Source organism: Arvicola amphibius, chromosome 11, assembly GCF_903992535.2.
Source record: "Arvicola amphibius chromosome 11, mArvAmp1.2, whole genome shotgun sequence".
Taxonomy (NCBI): domain Eukaryota; kingdom Metazoa; phylum Chordata; class Mammalia; order Rodentia; family Cricetidae; genus Arvicola; species Arvicola amphibius.
In genome coordinates this window covers 16,501,407-16,512,593 of record NC_052057.2, presented here as the reverse complement: position 1 = coordinate 16,512,593, position 11,187 = coordinate 16,501,407, and positions in this window count along the sequence as shown.

Here is an 11,187-nt window from a genome sequence, read left to right as displayed (position 1 = left end):
CTTGGGAGGCCTGCTCTTTTCTGAAGGGGTGTGGAGGAACGGCGGATCTGGGGATAGAGGGCAGGTATGGAGGGGAACTGGGAGGAGTAGAGGTGGGGATGCTGTGGTTTGGATGTTTTGTATGAGAGAAGGCATTTATAGTGTTTTATAGTTCTTCACCTATGGAGCATCTTTAGAGGATTAAAAAGGAGTCTCTGTGAGACAGAAGTCAGAAGAAGGGTTTTCATCTTCCCTATTGTTTATAACCAATCATCTTTGTGTTTCCATATTCATTTCCAGGTCCTATCAATGCTCACAAAACACACTGAAGAGCTATATTTTGCATACATTTTTAACTCTTTGTGTTTCCAGATATTGTCTCATAGAATATGAGCAAATAGATTTTATTTCTCTAATGAATAAAATACACCACTGAAAGGAGTTCCTTCTTCTCATTTTTAAATACAATTCCTCCAGCTGTAACCCCCACCATGCACATGTTTCTCACGTGATACCATTAGGATCACCAGTCACCTGGACCCATACCTCACCACGATGGCCATTGCCTTCACAGCAACCTCACTGTAAGATTTCTTAATTGTTGGTCAACATAGTCCATCTCCCACTGACCCTAGAGTTTCCAGAAAGAAAGGCTCTCATTTCTAGCTCACTGGTGAACTATGAGCCTACAGTCATTTCCCCACAGTCGGCTCTACCTTCAGAGTACTCCTGCCTTGCCCATGTGCTGGCAGCGTGTCAAGCGTCTAGGGAGTCTTCACCTTCCAATGTGTGGCTATTTCATATCGTCTCCCCTTGTACTTTCAAGACGTTGCTGGCAAAACTTAGTGACTGGATAGAGGGTTTGTTCCCTTGATGCCCTTCAGAGTCTGGCTTCAGGTAATAAATCATCGCACTGGGTGAGTGACCTCTCCTCACGGCTAACAGAATGGGAATCCCTTCCGAGTTTACAAGCTTAGTCCAGTTTCCTCAGCATGTTTTCAAATGATTCCTCACTCCTGCTTGTCCTCCCTTTCTTGCCAGAAGGCAGCTGCTTCTGAGCAATTACCCTTTGGTTGCCAAGGATACCCCTTGGCAATGGTATGTTTATCACCCACAGTGAATGTCCTAATCCTCTCAGGAAATGCTGTCCTAGAGACCGTAAAATTATCAGTATGTATTATGTTAAGTTATATTGTTATTTTAAAACTAGTATCTTATACTTTCAAATGGTCTTCCCGTTCCTTAATCTTCTTCTAGGTTAGGAATTTGTAGTGATTTTTTTATTTGTATTTTAATAAATAAAGCTTGCCTGAAGATTAGAATGTAAAGCAGGCACACTATCAGTCATACAGCCCAGGCAGTGGTGGCACACATCTTTAATTCCAGGATTTGGGAGATAGAGGCAGAAGAATCTCTGGGATTCCAAGGCTACCCTGGGCTACCCAGTATGGATCCAGAAACAGATCCAGGTGGTGGTGGTTCACACCTTTAATCTCAGCATTTGGGACTCACACACCTTCAACCCCAGCACTAGAGTGATGGAGACAGGAGCAATATGTCTGGGCTTTTACTGTAAAACTAGTATTTCATACGTTCAAATTGTTTCCTCATTCCTTATTCTTCCTCTACATTAGGAATTATTTTCAGATGCCCCAGCATCTGGTATCCAGTTGCAGAATCATCAGAACACTGATTTCCTCTGGGCCACAGTGACTGCATCCTCCCAGTGCCAAAGAAATCAGCAAAGAAAAACCAAAGGTGACAAGAACCCATCTCTGTGCTCTCATGGGGGCAGGTGGAATTGGGAAATAGAAACTGATGTCTGCTCAGTGCCTCATTTCCCAATACAAGTTCTCAAGTGACTGTTTTTTTTTTTTTTTTTTTTTTTTTTTAAATTTCACAAGTGAAGAGGCATGTGCTCACATGGCTAATACACACTGAAATACAGGCACAAAGGCATGTCCTCTTGTAGATTCATGAGAGAAAGGACATGAATGAAGTCTAGGAGGGTAGATTCTAGCTATACTCTCTTTACTAGCTGGCCCTTTCTTCCTTTTTTGGGATCCCAGGCCTCGTATCACATAGCAGGGTTCTTCATATCACAGAGTCTTGGGTTTTGTTTTTGTTTTTAGGGTTTTTTTTTTCCTGAGGATTCTAATGAGTCAGAAATTCTCCGGTTGTGGGTGAATCTTTCTGAGACTCAAACTCAGCGGCACACTACCACAAATGCAGCCCAAGTTAGCAGTGGCAACGTTCGCCTCGCAAGTTGGGATTGCTTCTTTCGCTGTATTTTGAACTTAGGTTCAAGAATCCCTGACTCAGGCAAAGGATGGCATGTGAATGCTGGCACAAATGGCTATGGGTGTGTAATGACGTGTGAACACACATAGCCCTTTGGCTCTGAGATCGACTGTATGCTCCTCCATCACACCTTGATATGTCTCATCCTTGCAGATCTCTAAGGGCTCTGGCAAAGGTCTGGGTGTCCTCCTGGAATAGTGACAAATTTTGCCCGGACTTGTCTTTGGCCCCAAGCAAGAAAAACACCTGATCCCACAAGACTCTCATCAACACAGACAAAGAATATTCAAAGGTTTGACTACCCACAGCTTGTCAGATGTTACATGTCTTTTACCTTTTCCCAACATGATTACTTCAGATGTTTGGCCATTGTGAATCCCATTTATTATTTGTGCGACAGCAGTGTATGCATGGACACACCAATCTTCATCTTGTTTCCCATGCAGAACTGTCCGAATCAGTAGGGAAATGAACACTTACCCAGTTATGTGTGTTCAGGGTGCTCATTTTTGTTTTGGAATGCATTGATATCAGGCTGTCTTCTGGTCTAAGTCATTCCATATTGGTGCAAAACAATGTTCTTTCATACTTTGCTTTGCCCCAAGAGACTCCATTTTAAAAGCAACTTTTGATTGTGTCTGAGAATGGAGTTTGCCTGTCTGTCTGGAAGATGATTCTAGAAAGGAGAATATGGCAGTGGTTGGTTTGGGAGAGCAGCTAATACAAAATCAACCTTTAAAAATGAGCTTTATTAAGTGAGAGGGTCTTGCAACTTTGGGAGCTGTAACCAGCCTTTGAGTTGTGAGAATGTCACACAGGGAGAATATGTTGTACTTGAGACCTCAAGATGAGACCGTAATGGGAAAGAGAAGCTCCCCTTAGAAGCCAGGGAGGAGCTTCATTAAGAGGAATATCTTACAATAAAAGAATGATAGCCACCATAGACAGGGTGCGTTGGGTAATTGTTGCCCCCTTGACACAAATTAGAGTCACCCGGGAAGAGGGAATCTCAAAACAATTGCCTGTGTCAGATTGTCTTGTGATCAAGTCTCGATTGCTGACCAATGAAGGAGAACCCATCCCACCATGAAAGACACCATCATTACACACGTGGGTCTGGGCCGAATAAGACAGGTAGCTCAGCAAGTAATGGGAAGGAAGTCAGTCAGCAGCTTTCCTCTATGGTCTCTGCTTCACTCCTTACCTTCAGATTCCTACCTTGACTTACCTCAGTGATGATCTGTAACCTGTAAGCCAAATAAACTCTGTTCTTGCTAATTTGCTTTTTGGTCATGTTGTTACTATAAAACCTTAGATAAACCAAACTAGAGCAGGAGGACAGAGCATGGTGGGTTAAATGGAGACTCTGCCTCATCATGTTTTGGACCCAGGTTTCCTTTGTCCTGTGGGCCCTCTCAAGTTCCTCTTCTAGCTCCTTTCTATTTCTTTGTTTCTACCTGGGAACCCAGTGTCCACACCAGGCTGAAGTCAAGTAGGTGATGTGCATTTCATTGAGTACAAAAGTCATGCTGGTGCCTAACTAGAAATCTCACCCCTGTTGGTACTGGAAGTTACTCTACTTGCTATCAGAGGAGAAAGGAAAATACCAACTGTTATGATTTGGTCGGTGAGGGACAGACGGTGCATGAGAGACAGACTCACCACACAGAGAGAACTTATGGGGGGTGTTTTATTGGGGGAAGTAAAAGGGGTAGTGAGAGAGAACGGGAGCACAGAGCGGCCTTGTGAAGAGAAAAGAACAGGAGGGAGAGAGAGAGAAAGAGCAAGCAAGACAGAGAGATGCAGAGAGGGGGAAGAGGAAGAAGAGGTAGAAGTAGGTGGAGTGTTTTTTTTTTTTTTTTAAAGGACAGGATACTGCTTGCCCTGCCTGTAGTTGATGCAATCTGCAAGGTCTCTAAGGTGTGGGGTCAGGTGTGCCTGGATGCTAATATTCCTTAATATTCCTCCATTTATTTATTTATTTATTTATTTATTTATTTATTTATTTATTTATTGAAAGTAGGTGAGGAGAGGCATGGCAGGTTAGGGGTATGAGGGTACTGATTTTGAGACTGCTTCCACTGCTTCCTGTTGATTTGTAGGCATTGGGATCTTGGACCTGAGGAAGCTGGGGTGCTGGCCATGCCCTGGGGTGCTGGCCATTGCACTGCTGACCAGGCTTTGTGGAACTGTCTGCTGTCACTTGGACCTAGTGAGATGCTGTCAGAACAGATTTAAAGTTAAGTTTAGGAATAAGTTCTTTCTTAGGTCCTGGTATTTGAGTGAGAGGGTGCCAAGACCAAGGAGAGGTGGGAAGACTTAGACTGTTAATTTGCTGTACTGATCTGGAGTGCACCAGACCTGCTTGAGGTGAATCCAAGTCGACTTCCGGGAACTTAAAAGACTTTCTGAGTTTGTGAAAACATAAGGTTTAGATACGTTAGAAACAGCAGTGTATTCATGCCAGAAATGAATCTGGTTGAAAGCATTAGCCCTCTTTCTTCTATCCAGAAAACTGTGATTTTTTTTCACAGTTCTCTCTGTCTCTCTATCTCTCTGTCTCTCTATCTCTCTGTCTCTCTACCCCTTTCTTTGTGTCTCACACACAACTGTATCATTGCTCTCGTTAAATCGAGATTCCACATGATTGAGAACATGAAACACCTAGACTCTTATTTTGACCTTTAAGATCTAAAGTGACAATTTGTCAACCCTAGCTTACCTTGGTAAATGGCGGCTATTGTGCTAATAAAATGTCCCTGGGATTCCTAAGGCATGTAAAATTATTTTTTGCCTTGAAATTCAGAGGGTGTGTTTGCTACATGAGTTTTGAATTTTGGTCTTGGAGTTATTTCCCCCTTCCTTCTTTTTGGTAGCCTCTCACTGATGTAAGTATTTCTTGAGGCTACAGGATGCCTGACCCTAATAGCTTTTTTCATCTTTATTCAGATGAGAAATAGGAAACAAGAAAGTCATTCTTACATAGATTATAATCAACAGAGACTATTTAGACAATGAGTTGAGGTATTCTTTCAAAATTTGTGGTATCTTATTTGTTCATTTGATTATTGGTTGTGTTTTATCTAGCAAAATTTTGGAAAACCACTCTCCACCAAAAAATCAGCTGTTGTTCTTTATAGTAATGTTTCAATCTGCTCGGGGATGTCCAGATATGAGATTGCCCCATGCTGGTGTTTATTTTGGGATAATCCTTAGAGATTTTTGAAAACCTAAGTGTGTAAAATAGTTTTTCAAAAATGTTGATGGATTTCATGAATTTCTCAGCCAAACAGGGCATTCTCTCACAAGTAACATTAACAAAGAAAACAATCATTTCTCTTCATAGCAGAACTGCAGACTTTTTGACAGATCATTTTTTTTTATTTATTATTGCCTTGGATCTTTGGTCATTTGTCAAACATTCACAATTATTGTACAGTGAAGTGGCATTCTAAGGGGCAGCTTGGTATATTTGTGGATTTTAAATACAAAGACTGATCTAGTTTATTCAACTCTATGGAGATGGTATTAATTTCCCCACTTATTATCAGAGAAAGAAGATAAACATATATAGAGAAGTTTGGTCACAGATGGACAAGGATGAAGCCCTAAGTACCTAACCCCTGAGCCTACATCTGTGACACTTTTATCCTCATAGTTGGAGGCGTTAGGGATCCACTATCAGACCCCACACTATCTTATACTGTTGTGTCTGTTAGGTTTTCTTCATTTTGAACAGTTTATACAGGCCACTAACTGACCAAAATAAACCATAGAAGTTTTGGAGGAAAAGATCTTCACCAACACTGCATCAGACAGAGGTCTGATCTCCAAATATACAAAGAACTCAAGAAATTGGTCATCAAAAGAACAAACAATTTAATAAAAAAATGGAGTACAGACCTAAACAAAGAATTCTCAACAGAAGAATCTAAAATGACTGAAAGACACTTAAGGAAATGTTCAACATTCTTAGTCATCAGAGAAATGCAAATCAAAACTACTCTGAGATTCCATCTTATACCTGTAAGAATGGCCAAGATCAAAAACACTGATGACAACTTATGCTGGAGAGGTCGTGGGGTAAAGGGAATACTTCTGCAATGCTGATGGGAGTGCAAGCTGGTACAACCCCCTTTGGATGTCAGTGTGGCGATTTCTCAGAAAATTAGGAAACAACCTTCCTCAAGACCCAATAATACAACTTTAGGGTATATATTTAAAGGCTGCTCAATCATGCCACAAGGACATATGCTCAACTATGTTCATAGCAGCATTGTTTGTCATAGTCAGAACCTAATAACAACCTAAATGCCCCTCGACAGATAAAGGAAATGTGGTACATTTACACAATGGAGTACTATACAGCAGAAAAAAAGACATCTTGAATTTTGCAGGAAAATGGATGGAGGTAGAAAACATCATTTTGAGTGAGGTAACCCAGACCCAGAAAGACAATTATCACATGTACTCACTCATAAGTAGTTTTTAAACATAAAACAAAGAAAATCAGCCTACCAATCACAATCCCTGAGAACCTAGACAACAATGAGGACCCTAAGATATACATATATAGATCTAATCTACATGGGAGGTAGAAAAAGACAAGATCTCCTGAGTAAATTGGGAGCATGGGGACTTTGGGAGAGGGTTGAAGAGGGGGAGAGGCAGGGAGGGGAGCAGAGAAAAATGTAGAGCTCAATAAAAATCAATAAAAATCAATAAAATTTTTTTAAAAAAAGGAGTTTTGGAGGACTGAGGACCAGATAGAGAGACAGAAGACAGGAAGTAGTACAGTGGAGTTTAGAGAGGGTCTCAGCCTTTTTTGGCTCAAAGAAATGGAGAGAGAGAGAGAGAGAGAGAGAGAGAGAGAGAGAGAGAGAGAGACCCTGGTTGCTTGTCTGCAACTTTTCTGATCACTCAGGTTCTTACCCTGATATCAGACGCCTCAGTGTTTATTGATAAAGAATAATTAGATAAATGCTTCCAGATGAGACGGCTACAAAGACAAAGGTAGACATATAAAACATAGATCTCAAGTTCAGTTCACAAACTATATCACAGTATGACAATAGTAGCCAGAAATGGCAGTAGACAACGCTGGTATGAGGCACAAAATGACCAGTGATGTAAAAGAGGCACAGGGTCCACAGCACTGTGTTTTCAATGACAGGAGGAACGGTGTCACACTGGCACTTGCAATGCTACAAGCATGGGGTTAGGTGGAATGCATGTCTGGGTCCTTCTTCTCCATATGACTAGTTCTTCCCTGTCCTTCAGAATTGTCTCTCAATGTCAGTTCATTCAAGAAGCCTTCCTGGACTCTGAATAGCCTGTTTCTTCTCTATCAGAGTCACAACTTTATCACATCAAACAGAAACTTTCAGTGCCTGACTTACCATCATTAAGACAGCAGATTCCTGAAGACAGGGACTGATGTCCTGTCATTGCAAACTTTCCATGTTCAGTCCTGAGTCTAGTACTCATCAACACTCAGGGGTGGCTGGACAGGCAAATGGATGGATGTGTGGATGGATGGACAGATGAATGGATGGATGGATGGATGGATGTATGGATGGATGGATGAATAGATGTTGGGTGGATGGATGAATAGATGTTGGGTGGATGGATGAAATACTGTTAGATTGTTAAATGAAAATGGAACAATGTAAGCTTGGAATTAAAAGGTGGAACTCCAAAACTGCAGGAGGTGTAACTAGCTTGTGTTAGAAGGATGTGGGTAGAAAAGTAGCAGGTGACAACCACTGGAGATAATGATGATTTGAGAGGACCTTTCACATCAGGAATCAGTTAGATCCAGGTTTTCATGGAGAATGGAAAGCACCTGAAACCAGGAGAACTGTAAGAGAGGTAGCCAAATCTGTTACGTTAAGGATGCTAATTAGGAAAATAAAATTTCTTACCTTCAGTCAGAAATTTCATTATTATAAATTATTTGTCATTTCTTAATTAATAATATTAATGAGCAAGGATTTAATATTGTGGTGCCTGTGCTGTAAACATTCCTCTTACTAAAAGAACCCATACGTATCAGGTAATGTTGTCTTGAAGGTTTTGTCACTTCCCATACCAACAACCTCATAATTTTGAAGCAAAAACTAAAGATTATTTGGCCTCTCTCTAAGGCCCATGACCAGCTACAAGCAAATGTTCAGATACAGTAAGGAACATCACTACCAAATTCTGTAAAGGTTTTCCTACAAAACAACATATATAGGTAGACAAAGAGTCAGTCACTAGCTCAAAGTAAGTTTTAAAACAATGTTTTTATTAATTATTAGAGAATTTGAAACATGCCTACAATGTATCTTGGTCATATTTATTCCCACTTCCTTCCCAGACCCACACTCCCCTCCTCTATCCCCTCCTAACTTACACTTAATTTATGTAACCCAAGTCCAATTTCTTTTGCCCATATGTAAATGAGTGTAGGACCATCCCCTGGAGCATGATCAACCTATCAAAGTCCTCCCCTTTAAAGAAAATTACCTTTCTTCCTCCCAGAATCCATCAACTGTCAATAGCTCTTCAGCTAGGGATTGGGACTAGAGAACTCTCTCCCCTCCAGGCTGGAGTGTTGATTGGCTTACTCGTAGGTTAGATACAGGTTTTTTTTTGTGTTTTTTTGTTTTGTTTTTTTTTGTTTGTTTGTTTTTTGAGACAGGGTTTCCCTGTAGTTTCTAGAACCTGTCCTGGAACTAGCCTTTGTAGACCAGGCTGGCCTCGAACTCAGAGATCCGCCTGCCTCTGCCTCCCGAGTGCTGGGATTAAAGGCATGCGCCACCACCGCCCGGCTAGATACAGTTTTTAAATGATATATTAATCTAAAAAAATCTTTCAACATTATGAGAAATAATTTTATGCTTGATATGTAATCAATAAAAAATAAAAACACTACAAATTAAACTATAATCTTTTTACAATAGCATGCTTTTATTTTAACTGCCATCAGCCAGTTCTATAACAATACTTTTGTGCTAAATCAGCAAGAAATACCCTTCAGTTGTTTCACCTTAAAAGCATAGAATGACATAAGCATCATAAACATCATCCTTTAATGCAAACATCAAATTAATATTTATTGTGAGTTTTACATCTTTAATTTACAGAACTTGATGCTGATTAGAAAAGTAATTAAAATGAGTACAAGATTAATAAAACAGTATGACTGAGAGATATGGTATGGAGGAAATATAAAGTCAGATATTAACCAAATGGGCTTCTGTTATTAATTTTATAGAGTGTATGTTAAATATTCAACATCTCAGAAAACGGATGATGTTGAGAATTAAAAATTTTGAGCTTGAAAGCAAACCACGTCATTACAAATAAATCACCTTCTAGCATTGTTAGAACCTTGAAATGGATTATTAACCACCTCCAAACTGCATGCATAATTGAAAAGGAAGTTGACTTATGGATTTTTATTTTCTATATTGCTCTACAGTTTAAAAATCATTTTCTCTTTCCTAGAGTGTAGCCCTGTGAATAAAAAGCCTAATAAATAGACAAACACAGTAAAGCAATGATGGACAAAGAAAGCAGTTTGCCTCCTCTTCATCCTTGTGAAATAAACTCATTTAATGATTGTGAGGGCTTTGATGAACACTGGGAAAGTATTCGGTGGTGGATAGATGAACAGATGTCTGTCTAGAACACACTTGTGTGTACTGGCCCTCCAACAAGTGTGATCAGTTTTCAGTTTTGCCAAGGGTTGATTTAAACTTCCCATTTAAATTATGGGAAGCTTATTCCCTTTATCTGGTCTAGAATGGTTTCATTTTTTAATCAGTAAATGAGTTCCTGACTTTCCGTGATCAGCCAGTAATCATGATTTCACTTTCTGCTCTAACACACCGGCAGAAGAAATCTCTGCTGAGTTTGAGGGATTGGAATTCACAAATAATAAGCTCACTTGAAAACAGAGCATGCGGTACTCTGGTCCTGTTGTACTTCTACAGTCAAATGTACACATGCAGGTTTAGGCTATAAACATTTCTATAAGTCCTGTTTCCAACACATTTGACTCATATGCATAGAAATACATGAAAGCCATTAAGTTGCATGTCAAGGAGACTGAAAAGATGTTTATAATATTTACATATGGGAAGAAAATTCCACTAACTGTATATCCAGAGGGTAGATTATCCATCATTGTATATCATTTTTAAAATCTCTTTAAAAGGTCTTGCATTCTGCTCCCTGGTCTAGGTGCACATGTGCTTCTTTGCCATCGATCTTTCCTGTGTAATCTACTCACAGCTGGGCTGGCGTCTCAGCTCCCTTTGTATTCATTTCTCAAGCAGAGGAATGTTTGGATACTCAGACATTTTACTACTTATTCTCTTCCAGGAGGTCTGGAGCAGGATCTCACCCTGCCTCAGAGAAGCTAATGGGTTCTTATTAATAGCTTAAGAAGAAACTGAATTTTATTAATATAATTTTATTAATTTTATCAATTTCAATCCCCTCGATCTGACCTATCCACAGAGTCCTTCAAAGCACAAATTTTCTTCCAGGAATTTTCTAAAGTTTCTGCCTCAGGGAAGATTTCAGAGCTGCAGTTTTTTTCATGTCTTTTATGTTATGTGTATTGGTGTTCAGCATGCTTGTAGGTTTGTGTGCCACATGCATACCTGGTACCCAAGATGCCAGAAGAAAGGATTGGCTCCCTGGAATTAGAGTTGTAAACAGTTGCGAGCCACCATGTAGGTGCTAGAAACAAAACCTAGGTTATTTGGAAGAGCTACCAGTGTTCTTAACAACCAAGTTATCTCCCCAGACATCAGAGCTGTACTTTTAGCAACTAGAACAGTCTATTTCAGAGAGGCATCAACAGGATGAGAAAAGATCCCTCTCTGTTCTTCCTATGTGTTTTTATTTACT